This window comes from Saimiri boliviensis, chromosome 7 (genome assembly GCF_048565385.1).
Source record: "Saimiri boliviensis isolate mSaiBol1 chromosome 7, mSaiBol1.pri, whole genome shotgun sequence".
NCBI classification, from domain to species: Eukaryota; Metazoa; Chordata; class Mammalia; order Primates; family Cebidae; genus Saimiri; species Saimiri boliviensis.
Genome location: NC_133455.1, coordinates 100,406,634 through 100,423,203, shown reverse-complemented (window position 1 = coordinate 100,423,203; position 16,570 = coordinate 100,406,634). Strand labels below are relative to the sequence as shown.

The window sequence follows — 16,570 nt, the reverse complement described above, 5'->3', positions numbered from 1 at the left end:
TTAGGGTCCGAGAGAGGAGGGTGCGAGGGGCGGCGGAAGCGGAAATGACGCACAGCTCGCCCTCGGGCTCGGCGGGAGTTGTAGTTCTCGCGCTAGGTCTCCTCCGGACGCTTCCCTGGACTGTTCGCCGCCTGCGAGGGACGCTGTTCCGCCGCGTGCAAGCTTCGGGTCTCTACTCCGTTGTTGGCCCCTAGACTAGGCTATTGCAGCGACGGAGCCATGTGCGTCACGGCTTTCCTTTTCTTTGTCTTTTTTTTTTTTTTTTTTTGAGACGGAGTCTCATTCTGTCGCACGGGCTGGAGTGCAGTGGCGCGATCTCGGCTCACTGCAGCCTCCGCCTTCGGGTTCAAGCAATTCCCCCGCCTCAGCCTCCGGAGTAGCTGGGACTACAGGCGTCCGCCACCACGGCCAGCTAATTTTTTTGTATTTTAATAGAGACGGGGTTTCACCGTGTTGCCCAGGCTGGTCTCGAACTCCTGAACTCAGGCGGTCCGCCCGCCTCAGGCTCCCGAAGTGCTGGGATTACAGCCCCGAGCCCCCGCGCCCGGCTTCTGTCCTGACTTTCTTAACGACACCACTCCTTTGTACTTCCTTTTCCCGGTTGAGTACCTTGGGGTGCATTATGACTGTCACCGTGACCTCTGTCGTTCCTTACTGCCTCGTGGCGTTTTGCCTGATAGGCATGCTCTGCAGCCTCTGTTCGCCGGAGGTTCCTTTTGCAAGGTAGGAAGAAACGAGCAACCCGATGGCAGTCTTTGTGCCTCTGCTAAGATCCTTGGCGGGTTCCTTGTGTCTTCTCGGCCACTTGGGGAAGTCCTGCTCGTTCTTTTTTTTTTTTTTTTTTTTTGAGACTGAGTTTCGCTCTCGTTACCCAGGCTGGAGTGCAATGGCGCCATCTCGGCTCACTGCAACCTCCGCCTCCTGGGTTCAGGCAATTCTCCTGCCTCAGCCTCCTGAGTAGCTGGGATTACAGGCTTGAGCCACCGCGCCCGGCTCCTGCTCATTCTTAAACGCTGTTCAAAAATTATTGCTCCTGTAACTTCCTGGATTCACTGTCTTCAGAATTAACTGTGGACCCCCACTTGTGTCTTGTACCTCCCCAGCTTTAGCATGTTTTCATTCTGCTTCCTCTCTTCACGTTGCTTCTATGTGTGCCTCACTGGCTGTATACGGATGAGTGGATTTTGATTCTTACCTCTCTTATTAGAGCTACTACAGTGTTTCGAGTCTAATAATAATAAAAGCTAACGGATGCATCCCTCAGTGGTGCCCCGCACGTTCATGAGTGCTTTAAACGATAATTAATTCACTTGATCTTCACACCAACCTTATGAGAAGTACCTTTTCCCAAATTTACAGATGAGTAAATTAAAGCAGATAGAAGCGGAGAAACACCGTGGGTCCCACAGCTATGAAGTTATGGAGTCAGTGTTTAAATATGGAGCACTACGCTGTACCTACTGTATGCCATTCTGCGTTTCTTTGTTTATTAGTAATTCATTCAGTTCAGGCTGGGTAGTAATCATATCTAGGTTGGATGTTGCCTCAATCAAAAAATAAAATTGAAAGATTATTTTCTTTCTGAAAATAAAAGTAATTTGTGATCAGGTAACACAGGAAACAACAAAAAAATCATACGTAAACTCACCTTAATGAATATATGTTGTTTCTTTTTTTCAAAAATTTCATGTATCGGCCTCACACTGGCTTATGCCCATAATTCCAGCACTTTGGGATTTCGAGGCAGGAGGATCACTTGAGGCCAGGAATTCAAGACTAGCCTGGGAAACGTAGTAAGACCCCTTCTCTCAAAAAAAAAAAAAAAAAAAAAAAAAAAAATTAGCTTAAGTCCCAGCTCCTTGGGAGCCTGAGGCTGGAAGATTGCTGCAGTTGGAGGCTGCAGTGAGCTATGATTGTGCCACTGCCCTGCAGCCTGGGTGACAGAGTGAGCACCTATCTCAAAAATATATGTTTATGTCAAATATTTTTCCATCTCCTTAACTTTACAAATAAACTTTTAAATAACATAATATTTAGTTCTATGCATTGCTACATAACCAATGCCACCAGTGTTGAACATTTATTTCTACTGACTTGCTTTTATCAAGTAATTCAACACAGCTTTACCAAGCAATTACTATGTGCCAGAACCATGTAATATATAATATAGGTCTTGGGGATACAACAGAGAAGAAAGACAAAAATCTCTGTTACAGTCTATTCTAGAATTGATGTTCGTTTGTTGGTCAATTCAAGTTTTGATTTAAGAAATCTTGCTGGGCGCAGTGGCTCACGCCTGTAATCCCAGCACTTTGGGAGGCCGAGGCGGGTGGATCACGAGGTCAAAAGATCGAGACCATCCTGGTCAACATGGTGAAACCCCGTCTCTACTAAAAATACAAAAAATTAGCTGGGCATGGTGGTGTGTGCCTGTAATCCCAGCTACTCAGGAGGCTGAGGCAGGAGAATTGCCTGAACCCAGGAGGCGTAGGTTGCGGTGAGCCGAGATGGCGCCATTGCACTCCAGCCTGGGTAACAAGAGCGAAACTCTGTCTCCAAAAAAAAAAAAAAGAAATCTTGCCTCTTGGTTACTGCCTAGAGTAGCATTGGGCTAGAGAGGAGGAAGTGTTTTATGTTGGAAATGGGGAATGGGCCAGAAATGCAATTGAATAGGTTGACTAACTTGTTTGCTGTCAGAGTGGAAGTAGGGTGGGTTTCCCTTTCCAACCAGAGGCAAACAACCTGGGTCACTTCCTTTCTTCTCAGACCTCAGTGCCCCTTCTGGGTGCTCTCTGTGTTAAAACTCTCACCTCTGAGAACTGAGTTTGAGGTTCTTGCTGGGACAAAATCGAAATGAGCAGGGGTTTGGTTGTTATTTGCATTACTGGCCTGCCTCTTTTCTAGCCTCATTTTCTAGCACAATCCCCACAATAAACCTATACCCACATTCCCTTCTCTCACACAAGGTAAATTATTAACTTTGTTTAGAAAGCAGCCCTAGGATTGTTGTCCTGAAATCAAATGGGAAGGATGCCTCCTGTTCAGTATAATCCTAAGAGAGGAAGGTAACTAACAGACCTAGAACCTCAGATTCCTGAGTAGCTGGACCACAGGCACAAGCCACCATGCTCAGCTAATTTTTGTATTTTTTGTAGAGACAGGGTCTCACATTTTTGCCCAGGCTGCTTTCAAACTTCTAAACTCAAATAATCTGCTTGCCTCAGTCTCCTAAAGTGCTGGGATTACAGGTATGAGCCACTAGGCCTGGATCAGATGCTTTTCAAAATGATCATGTTTACCATATTTCAAGGACTTAATTTAATATAATTTATCATTTATAGGGAAGATGCAAGGATAGTACAAAGAACTCTGGTACACGCTCTACTTAAAAAATTCATCTCTTTCCTTTCCATATATATGAGTTAATTTTGGACAGGTTGAGAGAAACTTCCCATTACCATTCTGAATATGTCAGTGTGTATTTCCTAGAAACAAGGATATCCTTTTATCAAAATTAGGAACTACAATATTAATACAATATTATTATCAGATCCATGGTCCGTATTCAAAATTTTATCATGTGTTTCAATAGATGCTCTGTATAATTACTTCCCATTTCCCAACAATCATAGGAACCAAGCCAGAGTCGCACATTATAATTAATTGTCATTGATCTTACTTTACTTTGAAATTTTGATAGGTACTGGCCACGTGTTTTGTAGGATGTCTTTCATTTTGGTTTTGTCTAATATTTTCTGAAGTAAGATTTTTCTCGGTCACTTTGCCAACCAGGGACCCCTCTGTGGCTAGTGACCCCACCCTGCCCCCAGGCCTCACTCAGCCGGCTGCCTATGTTTAGTTTGTACCGGCGTGTTCGGTGGTTCCTGAACTCTTGTCTTGCATCCAAGAAGAATGAGGATATGCTGACAATTTGAAGGATGACGATGAAGAAGAATTTTACTGAGTGATGGAACAGCTCTCAGTGGAGAGGGGATGCCTGGGTAGAAGTTGTCCCCTACCCCTGCAGTCAGGTAGTTTCTTACCCAGTGTGGCTGGGTCTGGGCTTTCATGGGTTCAGAATGAGAAGTTTGTGCTGACTGGTTTGTGAGTATGCAAAAAAAAGTTAAAACGAAGACACCACTGAAAGGTGGGCACAACAGTGTAGAAAACCAATTAGGAAAGGGTAGGTATATGTAAAACAGGTGAAAGGTGGGGATCAATCAGAGAAAAATGTGCCAGTTGGAAAGAGAAGTTCTTAATTCAGTCCTTGGATTTGACTTGTAGCTTGGCTTTCAGGCTTTAAACTGTCTTCAGCTTAGAGATGGGGTTTCACTGTGGACCTATCCTTATCTGCCTAGGCATTTGTCTGCCTCCTGCTGCCATAATTTCCTCACGATTATATTTAAGTAAGCATTTTTTTTGGATAGAAATGCAAGAGAAAAATGGATAGAAGATACATTTTTCTATCAGTCAGGGTTCATTTGGAAACATATACCATATTGGTGATTTCAACAGGAAAAAATTAAATAATTGTTTTCTAGTAAAAGATGATCAGTTACTAAAAGAGGGTTCTATCACTGAAGTAGCAGCTACAAAAAGGAGCCGTTACTTCTAGGGCTGAAGAAGTGTTAACAAAGGAGTTACTTAAAGGAAATGCTCCCTTACCCAACTGCAAGATTAGAGATTCAGATATCTGAAGGGAGGGTGTGGTTCCCACCACAGTAACATGCAGCCCAACCACTGATGAGGCAGAGAAGTTGCTGGAGATTGTGGGCCTGTTGAACAGCCAATGGGAGCCTTTTACTGGTGGCTCCTTTATCCTTCTGACATGTCCCTATCATTTTTTGAGAAATTCTTTACTTTCAGGCACATAAGGTGTTCCATGTTTATCTTGTTGTGTTCAGCATGAATGGACATCATGCTAAATGAAATAAGCCACACACAGGAAGAAAAATACCAAATAATCTCAGCTGTATGTAGAATCTTTAAAAAAAAAAAATCACTATAAAAACAGAGTACGAAGATGGTTACCAGGGTGGGGGTAGGGAAAATGGGAAGATGTAAGTCAAAAGGTACAAAGTTGCAGTTAAATTCTAGAGGATAACATGAGGACTGTACTTAATACTGTATACTGGTACTTTGCCAGGAGAGCAGGAGCGTACAAAAAAAAAAAAAAAGGAAAGAAAAAAAGAAAACTACATGAGATGATAAATTTGTTAATTTGCTTGACTGTAGTAATCACTTCACTATGTATATGTGTATCAAAATATCCTGCTGTGTGCCTCAAATGTGTATTAAAAAAAGGTATTTTCATTCTCTTACCATTATCCTTGAATCAGTTGTTTCATCAAGGGGTCCTGGTTCTTTTAGTGGAAAATGGTATTGAGAAACCAAGATGTGTTTATGAGTTGTGTTTGTTGCTACTTGTACGTCACTGCTTCAGTCCTTCTCAGTAGACAGAGCTAGGAAATTGTGTATTTCCGAGAGTGAACCAAGTTCCCCTTAAGTTCTCTCTCTCTCTCTCTCTATATATATATATATATGCATATATATATATATATATATATATATATATATTCACAGATAAGAAAGCACAGGAAGTGGTTTTATAACTGATAAGCCATACAAGCCATATGATTGCTAATAGAGCAAGCCTATTAGCAAGAGTTCCATATTTGTTTAAAGTTCTGTTTTCTCTTGTTAAGGCAAAATATATAAATCATGGAATGTACAACTCTTTTTTTTTTCTTTTTCTTTTTTTTAATTGCATTTTAGGTTTTGGGGTACATGTGAAGAACATGCAAGATAGTTGCCTAGGTACACACATGGCAGTGTGATTTGCTGTCTTCCTCCCCTTCACCGATATCTGGCATTTCTCCCCATGCTATCTCTCCCCAACTCCCCACCCCTCCTTGTCCCTCCCCTATTTCCCCCCAATAGACCCCAGTGTGTAGTGCTCCCCTCCCTGTGTCCATGTGTTCTCATTGTTCAACACCCGCCTGTGAGTGAGAACATGCGGTGTTCGATTTTCTGCTCTTGTGTCAGTTTGCTGAAAATGATGGTTTCCAGGTTCGTCCAGGTCCCTACAAAGGACAAGAACTCATCGTTTTTGATGGCTGCATAATGGAATGTACAACTCTTTTTTTTTTTTTTTTGAGACAGAGTTTCACTCTTGTTACCCAGGCTGGAGTGCAATGGCGCCATCTCGGCTCATCGCAACCTCCGCCTCCTGGGTTCAGGCAATTCTTCTGCCTCAACCTCCTGAGTAGCTGAGATTACAGGCACGCACCACCATGCCCAGCTAATGTTTTTGTATTTTTAGTAGGGACGGGGTTTCACCATGTTGACCAGGATGGTCTCAATCTCTTGACCTTGTGATCCACCTGCCTCGGCCTCCCAAAGTGCTGGGATTACAGGCTTGAGCCACTGCACCTGGCCAGAATGTACAACTCTTAAGGCTACAATTCAGTTAATTTCAACAAATGCATCATAGCTGTCACCCCCCTATAATCATGATTTAGAAGATTTTCATAATCCAAGAAAATTTCCTCATGTTCCTTTCTAACCATTTTCTCCTAGTCCTAGAGGCAACTGTCAGTCTGACTTTTATTTTTTTTGAGACAGAGTCTCTATCACTCAAGCCGGAGTGTGATGGTGCAAACATGGTTCACTGCATTAACTGCCTTCCAAGGGTCAAATGGTCCTCCCACCCTATCCTGTGAAGTAGCTGGGACCGCAGGCATGCACCACCACTCTAGGATAATTTTTTAAGTTTTTGTAGAGATAAGGTTTCCCTATTTTGCCCAAGCTGGTCTTGAATTCCCGGGCTCAAGTAATTTTTCCACCTCAGCCTCCCAAAGTGCTGAGATTATAGGCATGAGCCACCAAGCCTCGTCTTAAAAAATTTTTTTTTAACTTGAGATTAGTTTCATCTATTTTAGAACTTAGTATAAATGGACAGATACTGATAGTGGTGGGAAGTAGACAAATTCCTAGGCAAATAGGGGCAGGTCCCTGGTGAAACCTGACCTTCAAGCCAAATACAGCCTGAAGCCTGCAAATCTGGTTGCCAGTTCTGGGTAGAATCCAAGATCCAAGTGAAAATTTCCTCAATGCCTTTTAGCCAATCAAATGGTGCTTTTTCCAGGCCACCTATGGACCAATCAGCATGCACTCCCCTATTCTGAGCCCATAACTGTGCCCCCCGCCCCCACCACCAACACACAGCAACTCAGCCACACAGTGGGACTACCCACCTTTGGGTCCCTTCTTCCCTGAGAGCTGCTCTGTCCTCAATGAATGTTCTCTCCACCTGGGTCACTCTGCAGTTGTCAGTGTAACCTCATTCTTCTTGGATGTGGGACAAGAGCCTGGGACCTGCCAAACAACAGGTGCAAAAAGCTGTAATACTGTAGCCATTCTGCCCTCTCCTGGCACCACGTGGCTACCCCACATTACAGGAACTGATGGTGGGGCCAGGCCAGCCAGGAGCTGCAGGCTGGCAGGACTGAAGAAGTTGGGACATGCTCCTGTTTGCTGAAGCTTGTGAATGGTAGGAATGAATGAACTGTAACAGAAATGAGCTGATATTCTTCTGGGGTGCACACCTGGAGATTCCCTAAGCCACAGCTGTAACACCCCCACCACACACACTTTTTTTTTTTCAGACAGAGTCTTGCTCTGCCACGCAGGCTAGAGTACAGTGGTGCGATCATGACCCACTGCAACTTCTGCCTCCCGGGTTCAAGTGATTCTCCTGCTCAGCCTCCTGAGTAGCTGGGATTATAGGTACCTGCCACCAGACCCAGCTAATTTTTTGTATTTTTGGTAGAGACAGGATTTTGCCATGTTGGCCAGGCTGGTCTCAAACTCCTGATCTCAGGTGAGTGCCTAAGCCTTCAAAAGTGTGGGGATTACAGGCATGAGCCACCACACCCAGCCTTTGAGGTTCCATGGTTGCTGGTGTCTCTGAGTTTTTTTGGGCACCACTGCATTCTGTTTGTCCATTCACCAGAGCCCAAAGCAGAAGCTGCTTGCAGTATACCTGATCCAGCTACAGCTTCACATGAAGCTGGTGCCTGCAGGTGCCTGCCCTGCTGTAGCAGCTAGCATGCCTGGCTTGCCCTTGGCAGGTGTGAGATCTGGGCCAGTAGTGTGAGCCAAGCGGGCCAAGCACAGCCAGCCAAGCCCAGTGGGTGGAGCCAGCCCAGTAGTCATGAGTGAATTTTGAGCAGGGTCTCTCCCGCCCCCTGCCTCAGCGGTGGAGGTCTCTAGCTGTGGAGGTCTCTAGCTGTGGAACAACATAAAAATATCCTGTTTCAATACCATGTTCCTTTTGCATTTGTTTGTTTGACTTTCAGTGTAATATCTGTGACATTGTATGTATCAGTAGTAGGTTTTGTTTTGTGTTTTGGTGGGGTTGTATTACATTTTATGAGTACAGTAGCCTTCCCTTCTCAGGGGACATGTCCCAAGGCCCCAGCATGGACAGCATCTAACCCAGTTGCCCTCAGTGAGAATATATTTCTGTTTATATCTTCCACCCACAAATTTAATGCCTTTTCCATCTTAACTAAGCACTTACCATAGCCCATGGCAGTAACATTTGCAGTTTGAGTTGTGACAGCAAAACTAGCAGACATTTCTTTTCCCTTCTTCACAATTTAACAGATAGAGGATTTATTCTTACCATAGATGTTAGCAACCTCGGAATACAGTTTTTTTTGTTGTTGTTGATTTTTGTTTGTTTGTTTGTTTTTGTAAGTCAAGAACCTTCACCTTTTTACTTAAAGGAAGCACTTTACACTTCTCTTTGGCATATCTGCATAGCCAGCATTATTACTCTTGCCCTTTGTGGCCATTATTAAGTAAAATAAGAGTTACTTGCACTGCAATACTGTGGCAGTCAATCTGATAATTGAGAGGGATGGTAATGGGCCGGGAGTGTCCACAGCGCGGCTCCACTGGCTGAAGGGGTGATGGAGATGGAGCAGGACGGTGCACAATTTTATCACAGTACTCAGAACAGCATGCAATTTAAAACTTACGAGTAGTTTATTTCTGGAATTTTTCATCTGGTATTTTCAGACCTTTGCTGACCACTGGTAACTGAAGTTGTAGAAAGCAAAACTGCAGGCCGGGCGCAGTGGCTCATGCCTGTAATCCCAGCCCTTTGGGAGGCTGAGGAGGGTTGTTCATGAGGCCAAGAGATCGAGACCATTTTGTCCAACATGGTGAAACCCCATCTCTACTAAAAATACAAAAATTAGCTGGGCATGGTGGTGCATGCCTGTAATCCCAGCTTCTCATTAGTCTGAGGTAGGAAAATTGCTTGAATCGGGAGATGGAGGTTGCGGTGAGCAGAGATTGCGCCACTGTATTTCATCCAGCTTGGTGACAGAATGAGACTCTGTCTCAAAAAAAAAATAGTGCAAAACTGCAGATAAGGGTGAGGAACTATTATATTTCTCATCTTATTCATTCTCGTTTTGGTAGGCATTTGGGTTCTATCTATGTTTCCTTTTAAGAATCCTTATAGTTTTATGTTTAGGTCTGTAATTTATTTTTTAAATTTTTTAGAGACAGGGACTTGCTAGAGTGCCCAGGCTCGTCTCAAACTCCTGGCCTCAAATGATCCTCCTAACTTGGACTCCCGAAGTGTTGGGATTATAAGCATGAGCCAGTGTGCCTGGCCTGTGATCTATTTTGAATTAATTTTTGTGTATGGTTGAGGTAGGGCTGAGGGTTTTTTTCCCCAGATGGATAGATAATAACTTCCTGTAACATTAGTTGACTATTTTTTCCTCCCTTAATTACTTCAGAGCTTTGTTGACAATCAATTGATTGTATAAATGTAGTTCTATTTCTGGATTTAATTCTGTTTAATTGATATCTTTGTTTATTGTTATGTTAACAACACTGTCTTGATTCTTCTAGTTTTATATTAAGTCTTGAAGGAAGATACTCTAAGTCTTTCTTGTCTTTTCAAGATTGTTTTGGCTATTCTAGGTCCTTTGCATTTCCGTATATACTTTAGAGGCAACTTGTCAATTTCTGTTAGAAAATCCTGCTGGGGGAAGGCACAGTGGCTCACACTTGTAATCCCAGTGCTTTGGAAGGCTGAGATGGGAGGATCACTTGGGCTGAGGAGTTCAAGACGAGCTTGAGCAACATGGCAAGACTCTGTCTCTGCAAAAAAAACTAAAAATTAGCAGAACATGGTGGCATGTGCCTGTGGTCCCAGTTACTTGGGAGGCTAAAGTAGGAGAATCTCTTGAGTCCAGGAGGTCAAGGCTGCAGAGAGCTGTGGTTGCACCACTGCACTCCAGCCGGGCAACAGAGAGATACCCTGTATTAAAAAAAAAAATCCTACTGGGGTTACAATTGGGGTTGATATGAATCTGTAGATAAATTTTGGAAAGGTTGACATCTTTTTTTTTTTTTTTTTTTTTGAGACGGAGTTTCGCTCTTGTTACCCAGGCTGGAGTGCAGTGGCGCGATCTCGGCTCACTGCAACCTCCGCCTCCTGGGTTCAGGCAATTCTCCTGCCTCAGCCTCCTGAGTAGCTGGGATTACAGGCACGTGCCACCATGCCCAGCTAATTTTTTGTATTTTTAGTAGAGACGGGGTTTCACCATGTTGACCAGGTTGGACTCGATCTCTTGACCTCATGATCCACCCGCCTCGGCCTCCCAAAGTGCTGGGATTACAGGCGTGAGCCACCGCGCCCGGCAAGGTTGACATCTTAATGTTGAGTCTTATAATTAATGAATATGAAACCATCTTTGCAGAACTATAAGTAATGAGAGAAGTCTAGTATGGTTGAGTCCATCTTGCTTCTAACCTCACAGGTTAAATTGATTTTTTTTATTCATTCTAATGTGGGGGCCAAGGTAACTATGAGGAATTTAGCTTACAGTTAAACTTCGAGACAAGGAAAACTCACCCCACTTCTGTTCAGAGATTGAAGCCGCATTCATAAGACAAAGTTAAAATTACGGTAGGGGCTTGAACTTTGCTAAAGAATAGGCATAGTTAAACAATGATCCGCCATTGCTTAGCTTATTTTTGTTATATAAGTTGCTTACTGCCCCTGAGTCATGTATCTGGGGTGGCAAGATTCAGAGCTTCTCCAACTACTCCTATAGGCAATGTTACTATTGTAAAACCTAAAGAACTGGTCTTTGAGAAGTTTTTCAGATTTAGCATTTCAGTAGACCAAGAGGCGCCACCTGGTCCTGAGACCCATCCCAGGAAATGACTTGGCTGCATGAATACAGTTTTAGACACCCCTGTGATTTCATTCCCAGCCAGTCAGTTGTTTCACTTCTCTAGCCCCTTCCCTGCCAAAATAGTAGTTTAAAAACCCTAACCTCTGAATTCTTGGAGGGGGATGGGTTTGAAAAATGTCTCTCCTCCTGACTTGACTGGCCCTGCAATTATTAAACTCTTTGCTGCAACACCTGCTCTTCTCATTGTTTTTTTCAGGGCAGCAGGCAAGAAGAACCCCTTGGGCTGTGACAAATAGGGTACAACTCTACATATGTAGGTCTTACTTTTTTTAAGCAATGTTTTACAGTTTTCAGTGTAGAGGACTTACCTGTCTTTTGTTACATTTGTCCCAAAGTACTTTATTTATGTATTTATTTTTTATTAAAAAAAATTTTTTTTCAGGTGGGGACTGAGCCTGATGAGGCTGCAGGGCTGTGAGGCCCTGCCCCGCCAAAGTACTTCATTTTTTGATGGTTTTATCAATGAAGTTATTGTGAAAAATATTTCATGACTGTTTGCTGGTGGCATATAGAAACACAATTGTTTTTGTATTTGTAACTGTATTCTGTTACCTTGCTACTTATTTTGGCAGTTGCTTTTTAGATTTGTTAGGATGACATATATAGACAATAAATTTCTCTGCTAGTTAATATCTATTTTCAGATTTCTGCTTCTGTTCATGATGGTATAACAGGGACTGGATTTATTCTTCTGTCTTTAAAAACTGGCAAACCGGGGTAAATATATGGAACAATGGCTTTCTGATATTGGACAGCGGATAACACAAGACGGTGATTCCTGAGAGGAGGGGAGGTAGGTGAGAACCACAATTCCCCCTGCTTAATGCATGGAGAGACTATCTAAGGTGGAGTGCAGGAAGGGGGCCCCAACAGAGCCTGGCAGTTTCACTGAACTTCAGAGGGAGAGAGTGTAGAGTGGGAGAGGACCAAGGCAGCTGAGATTTGTGGGTCAGAGTACCAGAGAGAAGAGAGATTTGCAGAGTGAGCTCTTGGTAACTACAGAGGAATCCTCTCAAGCCTTTGGTTGAGTTCTGAGCCGAACCGCTTCAAAGGAGTAGGCAGAACAACTCCTAGATCTCACACAGGGCTAGGAATAGTCAGTGTTTTCACCTACCAGAGTGGAAAGACGTTCTCAATATATGGGGTTTTCAGTAAAGTTCTGAGAAGACTTTTGACTCACTAGCAGGTTCAAATTAGTACTCAATTTATATAAAGCCCTGATAAAGCTTTAATCTGGTGGGAAACAATTCTCCATGGATCACTTACATTTTTACATGTCTTGCGAGCAGAGACGCTAACTGACCTTTTGTTCCACACGGTCTTTTCAAGGATATTTGAATAATGAACAGCCTTAGAATACAGAAATAGTGTCTCCTTCTGGGGCCACGTGCAGATTTGTTAATTGTCCAGTATAATAAAGGTCATGTATCCTTCTTGGACAAAATATACTACTGCTTGTAGCACATTATAAAAAATTCAGATTCCCTAAGCTCAAAGGAGATTCCCTAAAGTCTCCTTTCATTTGACCCACTCAATGTTTTGAGGTAGTTTGGTTGTTTGAGGGGACAAGGTGTACGAGATGGCAAAGAAAAGGAGGCATGGAGAAAGAACCCAGTGTCATGGGTTTGAAGATGTTCCACCTCTGAGGTCGCTGGCTTCTCCTTGGCAGTGGGCTGCCTATGGTAGCAGTCGAAAGTGTGGAAATTCTGGTGGAGATTGCTTATTCTAGGAAAATTAAAAAGGTCTCAAATCAATGATCTAAGCTTTCACATTGAGGAATGAGAAGAGGAGCAAATTACACTTAAAGTAGGCAGAAGGAGGAATCTATTAAGAGGTACAAGACATCTATGAAATAGAAAATAGAAAAACAGAGAAAATGAAGCCATGATCTAGTTTTTTGAAGTGATCAATAAAATTGATAAAATGTTGACAAACTGATTAGAAGGAAGGCACACATTTCCATTTATCAGGAATCATAGAGGTAAAATCACTATAGATTCCAAGCCATGAAAAGAATAATAAGGGCCGTGCACAGTGGGGCTCATGCCTGTAATCTCAACACTTTGGGAGGCCATGGCGAGCGAATTGCTTGAGCCCAGAAGTTTGAGACCAGACTGGGCAACATGGTGAAACCCCATCTCTACAAAAAATACCAAAGTTAGCCAGGTATGGGGATGCATGCCTGTGGTCCCAGCTACTCTGGAGGCTGAGGTGGGAGGATTGCCTGAGCCTGGGAGGTTGAGGCTGCAGTGAGCCATGACTGTGCCACTGCCCACCAGTCTGGGTGACGGAGGGAGAACTTGTCTCAAAAAACAAACAAACACAAACCGACAGTAAGCGGTTGGTAAAGTCTGGCTTTTGTGCCAAATCTGACTTGCCATCTCTTTTGTGAGTCAAGTTTTATTGGAACACAGACACAACTGTTTACATTTTATCTATGGCTGTTTTTATACGATAGTGGCAGAAGTGAGTAGTTATGGGAGACCACATTGCCAGAAAAGCCTGAGATATCTACTATGTGACTTTTTACAGAAAATGTTTGCTGACCCCTGACTTAGATGAAAAGAATAAATTCGTTGACAGACACTAACTACCAAAGTCACTCAAGGAAACATAGATAGCCTGTATCTGAAGAATTTGAATTTATAGTTAGAGTTTTCCCACAATGAAAACTTTGGGCCCATATGGCTTCACTGGTAAATCCCACTTGTTCCTTTTCATCTTTTATTTATTTGCTTTGCTCTAGGATTTTAGTACAGTGTTGCACAGAGTTCCTGAAATCTGACATCCTTGCCTTCTTCTTAATCCCACTGAGGTAACATTCAATATTTCACCTTAAGTGTGTTAGATTAGTTGTAGGTTTTATGTAGAAGCCATTATCAGATTGAGAAAATTTCCTTTTGTTCTTTTGCAGACCTTATTTATTCTGAATGGATGTTGAATTTATTTTTACATACTTCTTTCTGCTTCAGTTCACATGATCTAAATCTTTTTTCTTTTTCATTATGTTAATATGGCAAACTATATTGATTGCTTTTATAACGTTAAACCTACATTGTACATTTCTGGGATAAACTGTACTTTGTCATGATTATTTCTTTCTTTTATATTTTTATAGATATTTTGTTAAATATTTTTGTGTCTATAATCTTGAAGGTAGAGTGTCTGTAATTTTCTTTTCTTGCAATTTTTTGGGTCAGGTTTGGTAACCAGAATCATAATGGCCTCCTAAACCAAATTGGGAGAATGTACTTACATTTTCTATTTTTTGAAGGAGAAGTTTATTTATTTCTTAAAGTTTAATATGGTATGCTGTTGAAGTCACCTGAGCACTAAGTTTTCTTTGTGGGTAGATTTGTATTAATCAATTCCATTTTTTTTTAAAGTGGTAACAGAGCTATTCAAAAATTTATTTTGTGTGTGTGTCAGTTAAATTGTGGGTTTTTTTTGAAAGTTTTTGATTTATTAATCTTCTAGTGAAAAATCCACAATGGCCACAGATAACATCATTGCAGCACCGTTTCTCCTTTCGTTGTGATCCAATCTCCAGCTCACGTCTTGCTATTGCCAGCATTGGCCTTTGCAGCCTCCCTAACTTCCTTCATTCTGTCCCTGTGTTCCTTTCGTTGCTTTCTTGAGGTCTTTTTCTTCTCACACAGGCCAAGTCCTGCAAGTCCGTGTTGGGTTCATTTTTGTTTGCATAATCCAGGGAATCACCAATCATGCCAAAGCCAGTGTCTTGCCACCACCAAAATGAGTTCTGAATCCTAATTAGAAGATGACATCTGGTGTGGTCTTGTACATTTTGGCTAGTTTTTCCAAAATTTCTGTCTTAGGCACTGTTGCCTTGCCAGGGTGAAGGACATCGATGACCATTTGTTTCCTCTGAAGTAGTCGGTTGGTCATGAACTTTCTAGTGTGGATAGTTACTTGTCATTTATGATGACGGCCTATCCTCAGAGATCCAGGGAGGAAAAGAGTAAATTGTATTTGTTAAAAAGAATTTGTCTACTTAATCTAACTTGCTAAATTTATTGACATGAAGATACAATATTACCTTATTATACTTTTAATGTCTCTAAAATCTACAGGAATATATCCTCTCCATTCTTGATATTGGCAATTTGTGTGTTTTTTTTTCTTTGTTATTTTTATTTGTATTTATCTTTTTTTTTTTGAGACAGAGTCTTGCTCTGTTGCCCAGGCTGGAGTGCGGCAGCTCCATCTTGGCTCACTGCAACCTCTGCCTCCCAGGTTCAAGTGATTCTCCTGCCTCAGCCTCCCAAGTAGCTGGGATTACAGGCACATGCCACCGTAACTGACTAATTTTTGTATTTTTAGTAGAGACGGGGTTTCACCATGTTCGCCAGGCTGGCCTCGAACTCCTGATCTTAAGTGATCTGCTTGCCTCAGCCTCCCAAAGTGCTGGGATTACAGGCATGAGCCATTGCTTCCAACCTGTTTTTTTCTCTTTGTTTCTTGATCAGTCTTTTACAAAAAAAAAAAAAAAAAAAGAAGAAAAAGAAAGATGACCATACAATGTAGGAGCTGCAATGTGAATCTCTAAGTGGCTAAGCATTATGCCACTGACAAATTAACTGGGTTTTTCTTGTTTGAAAATGAACTTGAATGATGCCTTTATACTTTCTTATAATGTGATGCCAATTATTACTCTGCCCAGATAATAGAATCTTCTAGTTTTCATTAAAATGCACCAATTCAGAATTAAAAAAAAAAAAAGAATCATTGGAATTTAGGCATTAATGTGACCTCATCTGTAGTCAAAGGCTAGTGGGGCCAGGTAATATTCTAGTTACAGGATACAAAAGAAGTGAAGCATGGTTGGATATCGTTCCTGAACTGTGTTACCCCAAATTAATATGCTGAAGTACTAAACTCCAATGTAATAGTATGTGGAGTTGGGGCCTTTGGGAGATAATTAGATTTAGATGAGGTTATGAGGCTAGAATCTCTACAATGAGACTAGTGCCCTTATAAGAAGAGACACCAGAGAACTAATTCATTCTCTCCTGGTACCATCTTTCTCTCTTTCTTTCTTTCTTTCTTTCTTTCTTTCTTTCTCTCTCTCTCTCTCCCTCTCTCCCCACCCCACCTTCCTTTCCCTCTCCCCCGCTCCCCCCCCCCCCCCCCCCCCCCCCCCCCGCTTCCTTTCCCTCTGTCTTTCCCGCTCTGCCCCACGTGAGGACACAGAGAGAATGCAGCCATCCGCAAAGCCAGGAGAGCCCTCACCAGAACCTGGCCGTGCTGGAACTTGATCT

The 16,570-nt window shown here is 42.5% G+C and overlaps 1 protein-coding gene across 1 annotated transcript in view; it reads left to right on the top strand.

Annotated features, from left to right (window-relative positions):
• Nucleotides 1–40: 40 nt before the first annotated feature.
• The window catches only part of KLRG1 (killer cell lectin like receptor G1), a 55,828-nt gene continuing 39,298 nt past the window's right edge, over nucleotides 41–16,570 (top strand). Inside the window, exon 1 of the mRNA XM_003926677.4 lies at nucleotides 41–723. The gene's annotated coding sequence lies outside the window, so the exon portion shown is untranslated. The remainder of the gene's footprint in view (nucleotides 724–16,570) is intronic.